We start from the raw sequence: 15,505 nt of genomic DNA, 5'->3' as shown, positions 1-15,505 counted from the left end.
CATATGTGTAAGGGGCATTATGTGTGTCATGTATAAATGCATTAATAATGTTCAGCATATGTGTAAGGTGCATTATGTTTATAAGGACATTAATACATAATGTGTGTCATATGTGTAAGGGGCATTACTGTGTGGTATTATGTGTATAAAGGCATTAGTAATGTGTGGCATTATGTGTATAAGGTGCTCTACTGTGTGGCGTAACATAAAAAAAGGCCACTACTATGTTGTATAATGTGAATAAAGACCAATATGGTGTGGTGTAATGTGAATAAGGAGCAATTCAGTGTGATGCAATGTTAACAGGGGGCACTACTGTGAGGAGTAACGTATATAAGGTAAAGTGGTACTATTGTGTGATGTAACATGAATAAGGGACAATATTGCATGATAAAATGTGAATAAAGTTGCACTACTGTGTGGTGTCATTTGAATTGGGGGTACTATTGTGTGGCCATATTGTGTAATGGGCATTATGGTGTGTGGTATAATGTCTCAGGGGCATTGCATTGTGTGGCATAATTTATAACAGGCATTGCGATGTGTGGCATAATGTATCACAGGCATTATGGTGTGTGGCATATTGTGTAATGGGCATTATGGTGTGTGGCATAATGTCTAAGGGTCAATGCAGTATGTGGCATAATGTGTAAGGGGCATTACTATAAGGAGGAAAAATTACAAATAATGTTAGGGTCATGAATCAGGATTATTTTTTTTTCCTTTGTGTGGCTAATGTCTTGGCATACAGGTTGCAAATCTGGGGTATAAGGTAGGCTTTTGCTGCAATGCCACGTCCCTTTCAGTGAAGCCACACCCATTTTAGTGAGGCCACATCCATTTTTTGGCATGCGCAGCTTCGTCACTTTTCTAGTGCCAATTATGGAGAGGGGGAGGTTGGCGCAAGAGAATTTTTTGGCTTGGGGAGAAAAATTACTAGTTACGCCACTGAATGGGCCCCAATGTCTCCAGAATCAATTAAGAAAAAACAACTACATAAAACACACACACACATATATCTATCGGGTATGAACAATGACCTATTAGAGAAAGAAAAAAATCAGAAATTGATGCCTGTCCCTAGTGCTGTTTGCTACATGCAGGTCTGATGCCATAACCCTATTAGTGAGTACTAAAGGAACTATGGTTCATTCCTAAATGCAGCCCTTGGTAGTTCTTGATATACTGTATGTTAATAGGATTATAGGTAGGTGGTGAGAAATGACTAAGAATCTGTAGTTTATAAAACTGATATAAAGATGTTGGTCACACAGCATGCCAACATTATCATGAATCTGGTATAGTCTCAAACTTTGAATCTCATCCAGTAAGCTGGTTATATACCTATACAATTCACAGCCATATTGCCTGATATCGGGTAAGCGGGCCGATGATTGTTTAGAAGCGTATGCTGATCCGTTGTAGGAGTGGTCAGTTAGGAGGTCGCATATTGGGGGTCATTCCGAGTTGATCGCTAGCTGCCGTTGTTCGCAGCGCAGCGATCAGGCTAAAAATCGGCACTTCTGTGCATGCGTATGGGGCGCAGTGCGCACGTGCGACGTACTTTCACAAAAGCCGATGCAGTTTCACCCAAGGTCTAGCGGCGCTTTTCAGTCGCACTGGTGATCGCTGTGTGATTGACAGGAAGTGGGTGTTTCTGGGTGGTAACTGACCGTTTTCGGGGAGTATGTGTAAAAACGTAGGCGTGCCAGATAAAAACACAGGAGTGGCTGGAGAAACGGGGGAGTGGCTGGACGAACGCAGGGCGTGTTTGTGACGTCAAAACAGGAACTAAATAGTCTGAAGTGATCGCAAGGAAGGAGTAGGTCTGCAGCTACTTTGAAACTGCACAACCTTTTTTTGTAGCAGAGCTGCGATCCTTTCGGTGGCACTTCTGCTAAGCTACGATACACTCCCAGAGGGCGGCGGCTTAGCATTTGCACTGCTGCTAAAAAGCAGCTAGCGAGCGAACAACTCGGAATGAGGGCCATTATGTGCTGTTAATATTTATCATCCTGACCCTCCTATCCCATAGAAGCCTGTACACACTGAGTTATTCCTAGCACAGTGTTTCCGGGGCTCTCAGGGGGATCACAGGGTCAACCTGGGGACACATCACTCGGTTGAGTGATCGCAGAAGTGTGTGCCCAGCTGTACTTTTATTCCCCTATGGACCCTCATATTCCCCATCCCTTCTCAGGACCTCTTGTCATTGTGTACATTTTTACATTACATGTCAGAATACCCTGCCTTTGACTGGCAGGTTAGTTTGTGACTTCTACCGTGGGTGAGCTACAAACAAAAAAATACGTCTCCTTTTATTTTTGCTACTGTCAAATATACACGAGGCTGAAATTGGCTTCAAAGCTAACTTCAGCCTCGTAAAATATACTATGTTACTTTCTTTATACTCTTTACAACTGAATTCTAGGGTCACTGACGACAGAAAAATACCACAATGAAGAATTAACACATTCTGGATTGCAGCTTTACTTTGCATAGATTGGTATCTCTGCCTGAGCATCTTTTGTTACAATAATAAAAAAACATATAAGCACAGTACCCACTTCGTCCACAAGACGGAGCTATTTCCCTACAGAAAGACCATTCATATTGGTGCATTCATTTTAGAACAGTAATTGTTATATTCAATGTAACATCTTATTAGATACAGGTTGAGTATCCCATATCCAAATATCCGAAATACGGAATATTCCGAAATACAGACTTTTTGGAGTGAGAGTGAGATAGTGAAACTTTTGTTTTTTGTTGGCTCAATGTACACAAACTTTGTTTAATACACAAAGTTATTAAAAATATTGTATTAAATGACCTTCAGGCTGTGTGTATAAGGTGTATAAGAAACATAAATGAATTGTGTGCTTAGACTTGGGTCCCATCACCATGATATCTCATTATGGTATGCAATTATTCCAAAATACGGAAAAATCCCATATTCAAAATACCTCTGGTCCCAAGCATTTTGGATAAGGGAGACTCAACCTGTATTACTGTATCATATTAATAACGTTACTCCATTATCTCCTTCTGTTTCATAATACTATTATATCCTTGGTAAAAGTGCTTTCCAGACAGAATACATACATGGAACATACAGACTGACTGTCATTTTCATATTGCAGAAAAATGACTGACAGGCTACATGCAAAGGAGAGTGTGCTATATGTTCCGGCTATCCATACAGAATAGGATAAGGGACTATTATGTGTGAGCTGCTTGAGCCCCTTGATTGGATTGCCTATGCTGCAGACTATAATGGTGGGAAGAAGATTGTAGCCACGCGTGAATAGAATCTGATCGTCTAGGGACCTGCAATGGTTTTCAGTGGCAGCAGAGGATCTGATACATTCTTTCTATAACAAGGATACTCTTCATGCATATGTATGACTACCCCCCAGCCTTGGCTGCTGCAGTCTATTGACGGGGGCTCTTGTGGAGAATAATGGAAAACAATACATTCTGCCGGGGACCAGGGTGACAGCTCCTGCAAACTGCAGCACAATTCGTTCTGTTCCATAGGGAGATCACCCTCAGGACACGGGAGGTAAGTGACATTTAATACAGGCAAATATTAATTTTATCATAAAAGCAGCATACACTGAATTCCTGTGCGCTGCTCAGTAGGTCAGTGTGCGTTTTCCAGACAGGACCAGGTGATAAGAAGATGCTCTGCTGTGCATCACACAGCATTGCAGCAATACGGTAAAGACATACAACTGGTGGGTGCCTACATAGTAGCTGCAGCGCAGACGAGGTTAATAGACCCACCAGCATTTACTGCATGTTCTATGGCGCCCTCCAGTGGTCAGAGCATCAAAGAGAGGATCAGTGTATAATCTGGGTTAATCTTGTTATCCTGTAACTCCCACGCTCCTGGCATCTTCCATTTCTGTAGCACGAAAATATATGTAGATAGATAGATAGATATTAGATATGTAGATAGATAGATAGATAGATAGATAGATATTAGATAGGTAGATAGATAGATAGATCTATCTAGAGAGAGAGAGAGAGAGAGAGAGAGAGAGAGACTATGGATTTAAAGATAGATAGATAGATAGATAGATAGATAGATAGATTTTTTTCTTCTCTTCTGTAATGTGTTTCCCCTCCATGATAAAATGAAATAAAATCAGGAAATATCTATGTTAGCTCTATAGAGCTATTGCCAAAAACTGCAAACATCTCTGCCCTCTGGAGAAAGCTTCCTCTGCATGATTTCACCAAAATACTCGCTTTCGATTTGTAGATATTTTATATATTTTAAATACAGTGAATTATATCTACAAATTATACAGGAAAATGATTTCAAGCCCGTGCATAGCTAAAGATGGCAGTTCTGTACCTTCTATTCATATCTTACACAGCGTAACTGACAATGTCAGACTCATACCCACCATGACATCTGCTGAATTTGAGTTACTATACAGTAGGGCAGAGTATTGCATTTTTAGCAGGCTGGCACAGTCAGAGTAACATATTCCTGTTTCCAAATCATATAACTGCCTGGATACATTCATTATGGAACTACATTAAGAGGAAGTTTCAATTAGCCAAGGGTCTTATCGCATGGCTACAGCTTTGCCCTGAGCTATTCAATTATTGCCCGCTGCGCCAAGGGCCAAGGGTTCACAAAGGGGGACATGTACTAAGCAGTGATAAAAGTGAAGTGAGCCAATGGAGAAGTTGCCCATGTCAACCAATCAGCTGCTCTGCATACTGTTATAGTATGCACATTAGAAGTGTTACGTCAATGCTGATTGGTTGCTATGGGCAACTTCTCCACTGGCTCATTTCTCCACTTTTATCACTACATAGTAAATGTCCACCTTAATGTGGATTTTTCCTGTATCTTCAGAAGTAATTCCAAGGCTCCGTGTACTTCATCCAGGAGTTACGACTTAAAGCTCGTTAGCCATGGGCTTACTGAGAGTGGAAAATGGAAATGGCCAAAAAATGTAATAGCTCCAGGCCTTAAAACGGGTGGCGGTGTTGTAGCTGTGCAGTAAGTCCAGTGGCTAATTGAATCTCCCCATAAGTTTGAGCTTTAAGGTGCATTTTTCCTCTGGCACAAACTTGATGTTTTCACAAGATTTAAGGAATTTACTTAATAAACCCTCTGCTGCTAAATACTATCATCAGCTATGGAGGGTGATATCATTCCCTGGGGGCATTCTAGGATGGCGAAGCCTATTACCATGGAGGACACCATTGGGGTGTCATTAGCTACTGATGCCCACAGTAATAAATGTATTATTATTATTATTATTATTATTAGTATTTTCAAAGAAAACAAAAGAAAAGTTTCTTTTAGTTTGATCTGGAATTGCTAGCTGAGTCGGGCCCCAGTCCCAGCTCACAAATAGCCAATAAACCAGTTCACACCTGTCACAAATATCCAATAAACCAGTTCACACCTGTGCTTCTTGACTTCTAACTGGTGGGCAGTTGAGAAATGCGGAGGTGCCCGTGTGACCTTTTTTCCTGATAATTAGCCAATAAGCAGTGATACAAAATCATTTTTTAAAGGGTTTTAATAAATAGACGCATTAGAGTCTAATATGTTATATTTATCCAAGTATGAATCTGACTTCTATTTTGACTTTCAAAGGATGATAAGACAATTCGGAATGCTGCCTGAGGAGCTCCACACAAAAACAAACATTTCTTGGTTAATAATAAGATGGTTTGCTATTCATTGTTATTTTAAGCTGCTTTAGCAAACTATAAAGCACTTGCTAATGTTGTTATCACAGCTGCTTGTATGAAACAACATCTTTATCAAATTGTTAAGTGGCAATATTTCTCTCTAGCTGCCTCCGTACTCTGCCAAAGCTTTTCAGAAACTGTTATGCTGAGTACACACTAGCGTGAGCTGCAATCATGCTGATGTGCAGGCCAGGGTGATTATTCTTTGCCGTGTTCAGGGGCGGATTGGGATGGAAAACCAGCCCGGGAAAATTTCAGGAAGTAGCCCTAATGGGGGTGGGGTTTGTAGGGGGAGGCAGAATACTGTCTCCGCATAGAGCCTGATTTTGAGTCAGATAAAAAATTTTGCTGCAGACATTGACACAGACAACTGCTGACACACAGACAGATGTTGACACGCAGATTCTGACACAATTACATTGACACAGTCTGACACACATATGCTGGGACATGGACAGACGATAGAACACAGACAATGGCCTTCCCATGATGTATGTCCCTTACCCCCCTGCATGCTGTACACATATGCTGCTATTTATGTGACACCTTCGGTTCCCTGTCCTGCACACCCGGGCGTCTGCGCCTGGTCTAGTTGAGGGGGGGAGAGACACAGTGTAGCTGCGGGGTGGGAGAGTGGGTGGCACAGTGCAAGACATAGCTGCAGGGTGGGAGAGCACTGTATAAGGCACAGCTTCTAGGTGGGATAGTGTTGGGGCTCTAGGAGGGAGACAGTGCAAGCCACAGCCGCTGGATAGAAGGGGGATGGGTGCCACAGGCCGCCTGATCACTGCCAGCAACAGTGATCGATTCGGGGGAAGAAAAAAAATCATACCTTTGCATAATTCGAGTTTTCTATATATATATATATATATATATATATATATATATATATATATATATATACATACATACATACATACATACATACATACATACACACACAATATATATCGCTCTAGTAAATAATACATTGAAAATATATATTGCCAGGATGCATGAGCAATTGCTTTATAGAACAAGATGGGTTTCAGAGACTTGACTCACCAAGCCCTGAGCACAGTAGAGACAGAGGTGTAGCTAGGTGCCATGGTGGCCGGAGCAAAGGCACGTTTTGCCCCCCCCCCCCCCCCCCCCGTATACTGAATTGGGTGCATGTTACATTTGATAATACAAAATATAGAAAAATCCTAAAATTGGTGACAAGGCCGGTTCTAGACCTTGTGGAGCTTAGGGAGAAAGTTTTTTGGGGCCCCCTCATGTTTAAAAAAGGGACAGCACACGCCGAAGGCGCGGAACAAATATATATTGAAGTGGCTTCATGGGGAAGGGGCATGGACACAGAATAGTACCAATTCAGATTACACCGCACAGTATTGTCCATTATTCACATTACACCACACAGTAGTGTCGCTTATACACTTTACACCACAGTAGAGCCGCTTATATAAGTTACACGAAAGTAGAGCTGTTTATACACGTTACAACACAGTAGAACCAATTATACATGTTACACTAAAGTACAGCCGCTTATACCATTTACACCACAGTAGAGCCGCTTATACATGTTACACAATAGTAGAACTGCTTATACATGTTGCACCACAGTACAGCCGCTTATATATGTTACAACACAATAGATTCACTTATATATGTAAGACCACAGTAGAGCCGTTTATACATGTTATGCCACAGTAGACCCGCTTATCCATGTTACTCTGCAGCTTCTAATGCAGAGAGGTGCTGCAGCAGCAGTTGGGGCAGAGAGAGGTGCTGCAGTATCAATATAGAGAGAGGTGCTGCAGCACCGGGGCAGAGAGGGATGCTGTAACAACCGAGGCAGAGAGAGGTTCTGCAGCAGCTGGGGCAGAAAGAGGTGCTGCAGCAGCTGGGACAGAGAGAAATGCTTCAGTAGCTGGAACAAAGAGAGGTGCTGCAGCAGTCGGGTCAGAAAGAGGAGCTGGGGCAGAAAGTGGTGCTGCAAGACAGAAGTAGGCCTGCTGCACAGCTACAAGCAGACAGTGAGCCATATAAAAAGGGCGGCAGAGCTTGATAAATCCGGGCCCAAGTTTCCAAGTCCAAGTCAGTGTGTGCCCCACTGCTTCTCCAGCTCTTGCTCTGCGGCTGCCTGTACAGCGGCCCGCAGCATAGTGGGCAGAAGGAGGGGGTGGGTAGAGACGATGATGCGCCCTCTAACTTTTCCAGCACCTGGAGCTCGTGCTCCACTGGAGCCACCATCGCTACACCCCTGCCAGCAGTCAGGAGACCACCGGTCACCATACTGACGCTGGGATCCCGGCATTGAGATGACCGGCGGGGGTGGGGGCGTAATGAAGCCCCTTGCGGGAACGGTGGCGAGCACAGGTTCTATTCCCACTCTATGGGTGTCATGGGAATAGTCCCTGCTAGTCGGCATGCTGACTGTCGGGATTATAAAGGGGCGGGATGTAGGTGTCAGTATTGTGACCAGTGATCTCCTGTCCGCCGGTCACATAGCTACATCCCCTCCACACTATTTCACTGCACTACCTCTCCAGACTACATTCCCGCACTACATCTACCTACCCACACCACATTGCTGCACTACCTTCCCACACCACATTACTGCGCTACCTTTCCACATTACTGCACTACCTTCCCACACCACATTACTGCGCTACCTTCCCACATTACTGCTCTACCTTCCCACACCACATTACTGCGCTACCTTCCCACACCACATTACTGCACTACCTTCCCACACCACATTACTGCACTACCTTCCCACACCACATTACTGCGCTACCTTTCCACATTACTGCACTACCTTCCCACACCACATTACTGCGCTACCTTCCCACATTACTGCTCTACCTTCCCACACCCCATTACTGTGCTACCTTCCCACACCACATTACTGCACTACCTTCCCACCCCACATTACTGCGCTACCTTTCCACATTACTGCACCACCTTCCCACACCACATTACTGTGTTACTTCTCACACCACATTACTGCGTAACCTTCCCACATTACTGCTCTACATTCCCACACCACATTACTGCGCTACCTTCCCACACCACATTACTGCGCTACCTTCCCACATTACTGCTCTACCTTCCCACACCACATTACTGTGCTACCTTCCCACACCACATTACTGCACTACCTTCCCACCCCACATTACTGCACTACCTTCCCACACCACATTACTGTGTTACTTCCCACACCACATTACTGCGTAACCTTCCCACATTACTGCTCTACATTCCCACACCACATTACTGCGCTACCTTCCCACACCACATTACTGCGCTACCTTCCCACATTACTGCTCTACCTTCCCACACCACATTACTGTGCTACCTTCCCACACCACATTACTGCACTACCTTCCCACCCCACATTACTGCACTACCTTCCCACACCACATTACTGTGTTACTTCCCACACCACATTACTGCGTAACCTTCCCACATTACTGCTCTACATTCCCACACCACACTACTGCGCTACCTTCCTGCACCACATTACTGCGTTACCTTCTTGCACCACCATACTGTGCTACCATCCCACACCACCATACTGCGCTACCATCAATCAATTAAATTGCAGACGCATTGTGGGGTGATGCCACATACTTGCTGGGCGGCCTTGCCTTATGCGGGGCAGCCCCCAGCATGTGAGTAGATGGACACAGATCTTGCTGTGAGAAGTAGACCTGCATACATCTCTGAATAACCCCATTATCACTACACTACATCATTACACTTACTACCCACACTACATCACTACACTACCTACCCGCACTACATCACTACACTACCTACATACCCATACTACATCACTAAAGTCCCTACCTACCTACCCACCCACCCACATTATCACTACAAAACCTGCAGTACTTACCCATACTACATTACTCATGAGGGGCAGATTTATTAATCCTGGTGAAGTGATAAGGAGGAAGGTGATAACGCACCAGCCAATCAGCTCCTAACTTCCATGGCACAGGCTGGGTTTGAAAAATGACAGTTAGGAGCTAACTGGCTGGTGCATTATCACCTTCCACTTTATCACTTCACCAGGCTTAATAAGTCTGCCCCACAGTGCCACCCCCCCCCCACCCCCCCACACACACACATTACATAATAGCACTTACACCCCACACAACATCACTGCATTACACTTCAGTAATCCTCCCTCCCTTTACACTGGAACATACACAGCCTCCACAGACATTTACCTTTAAGGAGAATGTCTCTGTCTCTTTCCTCAGGTCCCTGCGTGGTGCATGCACAGAAGCTTCGCCTCCAGAGAGTAAGAATTAGAGGGAGGCAGTCTCACATAGGATAGGGGGTATAGAGGAGAGGGTCTGTGAATGAGTATGGGCAGAACAGAAGAAAAGAGAGAAGCAGCTGGGGTATAGGAGCAGGAGGGGGTGGGCCTGGAGGTGGGAGGGACTATCTGGACGTGCACAAAATGCAGCAACAGGGCAGACCATGGCTTGGGAAGGGACCAGCCACAGTATCCAAGCATGTACACCAGAAGAGGTGAGCATCAGGGCAGGCGGGACTTGGCACGGCGGGAAGGGGGGTGTTAGGCGTTGATGCCAGAAGGGGCAGGGCCTAGAACGCAGCAGGCTGCCGTAGGTAGAAACATTTCTTTTCTGTCTACAGCAGCACAGAGATCTGCAGAAGCTGTGCACCTGTTCTGGAGAGTGGGCCTGGAGCTGCAGCTCTATCAGCCCCATTGTTATTCCGGCCCTGTATATTGCATGTAAATCTGGCTCTGGTACAAGCCAGTGCCTCCTCAGCTATTTACCTCACCGTGCGTCCCAGCCACATACTGCAAACTCATACATTTTCTTCAAAATCTAGGCGCAGACCTTCATGAGGGTGGAACAATTCTTTTCTAAAATAAAGCAAGGTAGATGTTTATTTCAGTATATGATTTCCTTTGCTGTATGTGCTACACCAATTAGTTCCTGTGATAGCCTGCAGTTTGGTGACAATATTGAAGAGCACAGATTATAGGAATCTGATCCTGAGGAAGCCTGGATTACCTATGTAGGGTATTGTGCATGTGCAGGCAAAAACCCATGCCACTCATTGATTTTACACCAGCTGCATCAAATCCTCATTAGTATGGGCACTTGCACCAGTGCCAGGTGTAAGAGATCTTTCTAACAGGCTTCCCTCCCTCTTCCGCACGACTCACGAATCACACGGAGCTTTAGACACACACCCATGACACTCTTATAAGGCAGTTTAGTTCGTACTTACCTACTTTTCATTTCTTCTCTCCAGAAACTTTGGGGGGCAGGGCTGGGCTCTGACATCTCCATGCCCCGTCCCCAACTCGGGAAAACGCTGCGATTTGTGGGTCCGCGGGAAGAGGGCCGGGCTAAAATGACGTGATTATCGTCATTTTATTTAGCCCCTCCCCACGGACACGTGAATGCTGGTGATTATCTCTCCATTCTGAACGGTGTGGGAGATCTTCCTGCTCTTCCAGGAGAGTATCGGGTAGTTCCATGTGATCACATCATACTTACCTACTTTGCTGCCCCCTCCTCCGGGAGGAGGCAGTGTTGTAGGTGCATGGGGGTGTGGCTGGCAGCAGGATGGGCGTTCCGGGGGCATGGCTAACAGGGTACTGGACAGTCCTGGGGCGTGGCATCAGGAACGCGTCATCGTGGCTCCGCCCCCCGCTATGCAGTGCCGAGAAAAGAGGTGCTGTATAGTGGGGGGGCGGAGCTACAATGACGCGATTCAGCGCAAATCGCGTCATCTGACCGTCCACTTGTTCTCTGCTGCGGGGCGGCTGAGGAGGGTCGTGGAGGGGCAGCACGGAAAGCGGGAGGCTTGCCCACCTTTCCGGGGTGCCGGGAGGGCCACCCGATGTTCGGGAGCCTCCCGGCCATTCCGGGAGGGTAGGCAAGTATGGATCACATTCACGCCTCGAAATGCATTATTTCACAGAAAGACAAAAAGACAGAAAGACGTCCGACTCAGACTTGGACGGGCATATGGACAAGTTACTTCTGTATCCCAACATTTTCCATTTGCATCTAAAGAGAGAGATCAGTGCAACTCAGCTCCTAGTTTGCTTGTTTGATGTGGGAGGTATTACCAGGTTGCTTACCTTACATTTTTCTATAGATTTGGGAGGTATTACCAGGTGCCTACCTTACATTTTTCTATAGTTTTGGGAGGTATTACCAGGTGCCTACCTTACATTTTTCTATAGATTTGGGAGGTATTACCAGGTTGCCTACCTTACATTTTTCTATAGATGTGGGAGGTATTACCAGGTTGCCTACCTTACATTCTTCTATAGATGTGGGAGGTATTACCAGGTGCCTACCTTACATTTTTCTATAGATGTGGGAGGTATTACCAGGTGCCTACCATACATTTTTCTATAGATTTGGGAGGTATTACCAGGTGCCTACCTTACATATTTCTATAGATGTGGGAGGTATTACCAGGTGCCTACCTTACATTTTTCTATAGATTTGGGAGGTATTACCAGGTGCCTACCTTACATTTTTCTATAGATGTGGGAGGTATTACCAGATGCCTACCTTACATTTTTCTATAGATGTAGGAGGTATTACCAGGTGCCTACCTTACATTTTTCTATAGATTTGGGAGGTATTATCAGGTGCCTACCTTACATTTTTCTATAGATGTGGGAGGTATTACCAGATGCCTACCTTACATTTTTCTATAGATGTGGGAGGTATTACCAGGTGCCTACCTTACATTTTTCTATAGATGTGGGAGGTATTACCAGATGCCTACTTTACATTTTTCTATAGATGTGGGAGGTATTACCAGGTGCCTACCTTACATTTTTCTATAGATGTGGGAGGTATTACCAGATGCCTACTTTACATTTTTCTATAGATGTGGGAGGTATTACCAGGTTGCCTACCTTACATTTTTCTATAGATGTGGGAGGTATTACCAGGTTGCCTACCTTACATTTTTCTATAGATGTGGGAGGTATTACCAGGTGCCTACCTTACATTTTTCTATAGATGTGGGAGGTATTACCAGATGCCTACTTTACATTTTTCTATAGATGTGGGAGGTATTACCAGGTGCCTACCTTACATTTTTCTATAGATGTGGGAGGTATTACCAGGTGCCTACCTTACATTTTTCTATAGATGTGGGAGGTATTACCAGGTTGCCTACCTTACATTTTTCTATAGATGTGGGAGGTATTACCAGATGCCTACCTTACATTTTTCTATAGATGTAGGAGGTATTACCAGATGCCTACCTTACATTTTTCTATAGATGTGGGAGGTATTACCAGGTTGCCTACCTTACATTTTTCTATAGATGTGGGAGGTATTACCAGATGCCTACCTTACATTTTTCTATAGATGTAGGAGGTATTACCAGGTGCCTACCTTACATTTTTCTATAGATGTGGGAGGTATTACCAGGTTGCCTACCTTACATTTTTCTATAGATGTGGGAGGTATTACCAGATGCCTACCTTACATTTTTCTATAGATGTAGGAGGTATTACCAGATGCCTACCTTACATTTTTCTATAGATGTGGGAGGTATTACCAGGTTGCCTACCTTACATTTTTCTATAGATGTGGGAGGTATTACCAGATGCCTACCTTACATTTTTCTATAGATGTAGGAGGTATTACCAGGTGCCTACCTTACATTTTTCTATAGATGTAGGAGGTATTACCAGGTGCCTACCTTACATTTTTCTATAGATGTGGGAGGTATTACCAGATGCCTACCTTACATTTTTCTATAGATGTGGGAGGTATTACCAGGTGCCTACCTTACATTTTTCTATAGATGTGGGAGGTATTACCAGGTGCCTACCTTACATTTTTCTATAGATGTGGGAGGTATTACCAGATGCCTACCTTACATTTTTCTATAGATGTGGGAGGTATTACCAGGTGCCTACCTTACATTTTCTATAGATGTAGGAGGTATTACCAGGTGCCTACCTTACATTTTTCTAATAATCTGTGGAATGGAGAGTTTCTCTAGACATCACACAATGTTGTCCTGATGATGACCAGGAAACCGCTGCCAAATATTGGCCTGAGGTATATACACCCACATTAATAACTGACTATTATAGAAAGGAATGAAAAGCGAGCATAATGATGATTCATCAGCTGTGTCCTCCTGCAGGATAATCCTAGTTATAGCTATATAAGTGTCCTCTCCTTAGGCCATGTGACAAAGTGTCCCTGTCTATCTATCAGTCATGACCCTAATCTGTAAAACAAAGAGGCCTGTGGGCATTTGTTTTCCTGCTCTTCTGATGAGCATTCTAGTAACATGATTTAATAGGACACTTTAATTTTGTGTTTTTTTTTTTTCTTTTAAATAATTGCACATGTGGTGCTTAGCAATCTATTTTCTTAAATAAAGTTTACTTTCCTATGCTTGTCGTATATTTTATTTCCTGGGGCAGTCCTACAGTATGTTAATCTGTTGTCCACAGTTATCTACATAGTAATGTAGATTATGTTCTAAGGGTGTGATTCAGAGATGGACGGAAACCTGTAAGCATCTTTACATTTCCATCCTATTTTAAGATGACGTCTCAGCAGAAGACACCCCTGCTGCATGTACAGTAGCTGCGATCCCAGAACTGCGACCAGCGTCAAATGATGGGATCTAACATAGTGGGGGAGATTCAAATGTTTGAAAAGTCAGTTGAGAGTCTGTTTTTTCCTATCTAATAGGAAAAAACAGACACCTAACCGACTTTTCAAACATTTGAATTCCACCCATTGACCATCAGTTGAGATGCACACGCAGATGTGCAGCTGAGTAGGCCTCAGCTTACACAGGCACAGAATGGACCTTGCGCAGCCACAGATTTCTGCTAATTGTTAGTATGCATGCCACAGCACTCCTGCGTACATCTCTGAATTAGGCCCTAAGTATTCTATAACTATAGTATGCATACAACCCCAACTTCTATTAATTTTAATGCGGGACCCTTTTGCGTGCCCACTCGGAAATAGGGTGTGACCTGTTGGAAAGGAGGCGTGGCTTCACCGGAAAGCCGCTGAAGCGAGACACGCCCCCATTTTCTGTTACTATGGTGGCATGGCCAGCGCTCTGTGAGCTGCTAGCATGCCCCCTGTCCCTCTGTCTCCTGTGAATGCTAAGCAGGGCAGTGAGTGACAGGAGCCTCCCAACTGCCCCCTCCACTGTGGAACACTAATGCCCGCAGGAGGGACAGTCAGACAGTCCCAAAAAAACGTGACTGTCCTGCGAAATGCGGGACTGTTGGGAGGTATGAGTATGCATGGACCTGGGAATCGGGAAGTCTGGCAGTAAAGACATTAGAGCAAGGCTGCAATAAGCCTTCGGGGGGCCTGGGGAACTTAAGACATGGGAACCTGCTCCCACTCGTCCTGCCCTCCACTTCTTGTCCGCACCACCGCCAGGGCCAGGTTTAAGGGGGGGGGCAAGAGCAATCACTGCGATCACTACCCCCCGGAACACTTCTTTCCTGAACACTACCACTGGCCGCTGAATAAAAGCATACAGCAGCGAGCTGCAGTAGCCACTCTCCCTCCCCAGTCCAGCAGCATGCGCTGAGTATCAGAGGATTCAGGGTGGCTGCTATCTATTGGTACTCCTCGCGCTCAAAGTCTACTGTGTTTCTGGGTAGGGATGAGCAGGTACGGGTACAGACTGCACACAGGCCCCCTCCTCTTTTAATATGCTCCTGGTGGGAACATTAAGCATTGTAAACAATGGACTTGATTCAGAACAT

General features: G+C 44.8%; 1 protein-coding gene and 1 long non-coding RNA gene across 4 annotated transcripts in view; one reads left to right on the top strand and one right to left on the bottom strand.

Annotated features, from left to right (window-relative positions):
* LOC134909477 (uncharacterized) overlaps positions 1 to 15,505 on the bottom strand; it is a 289,430-nt gene that overhangs the window by 202,850 nt on the left and 71,075 nt on the right. For 2 of the 3 annotated variants that reach the window (XR_010175948.1, XR_010175950.1), the window contains exon 2: positions 10,532 to 10,621. The exons of the other annotated variant lie outside the window; for it this stretch is intronic. This is a non-coding gene — a long non-coding RNA (uncharacterized LOC134909477). The remainder of the gene's footprint in view (positions 1 to 10,531; positions 10,622 to 15,505) is intronic. 3 annotated transcript variants of the gene reach the window in all.
* Positions 3,195 to 15,505, top strand: part of PIGZ (phosphatidylinositol glycan anchor biosynthesis class Z) — a 79,136-nt gene continuing 66,825 nt past the window's right edge. The window contains exon 1 of the mRNA XM_063916368.1: positions 3,195 to 3,565. The gene's annotated coding sequence lies outside the window, so the exon portion shown is untranslated. The remainder of the gene's footprint in view (positions 3,566 to 15,505) is intronic.

This window comes from Pseudophryne corroboree, chromosome 4 (assembly GCF_028390025.1).
Source record: "Pseudophryne corroboree isolate aPseCor3 chromosome 4, aPseCor3.hap2, whole genome shotgun sequence".
NCBI lineage: Eukaryota > Metazoa > Chordata > Amphibia > Anura > Myobatrachidae > Pseudophryne > Pseudophryne corroboree.
This window is presented reverse-complemented; position numbering and strand designations above follow the sequence as displayed.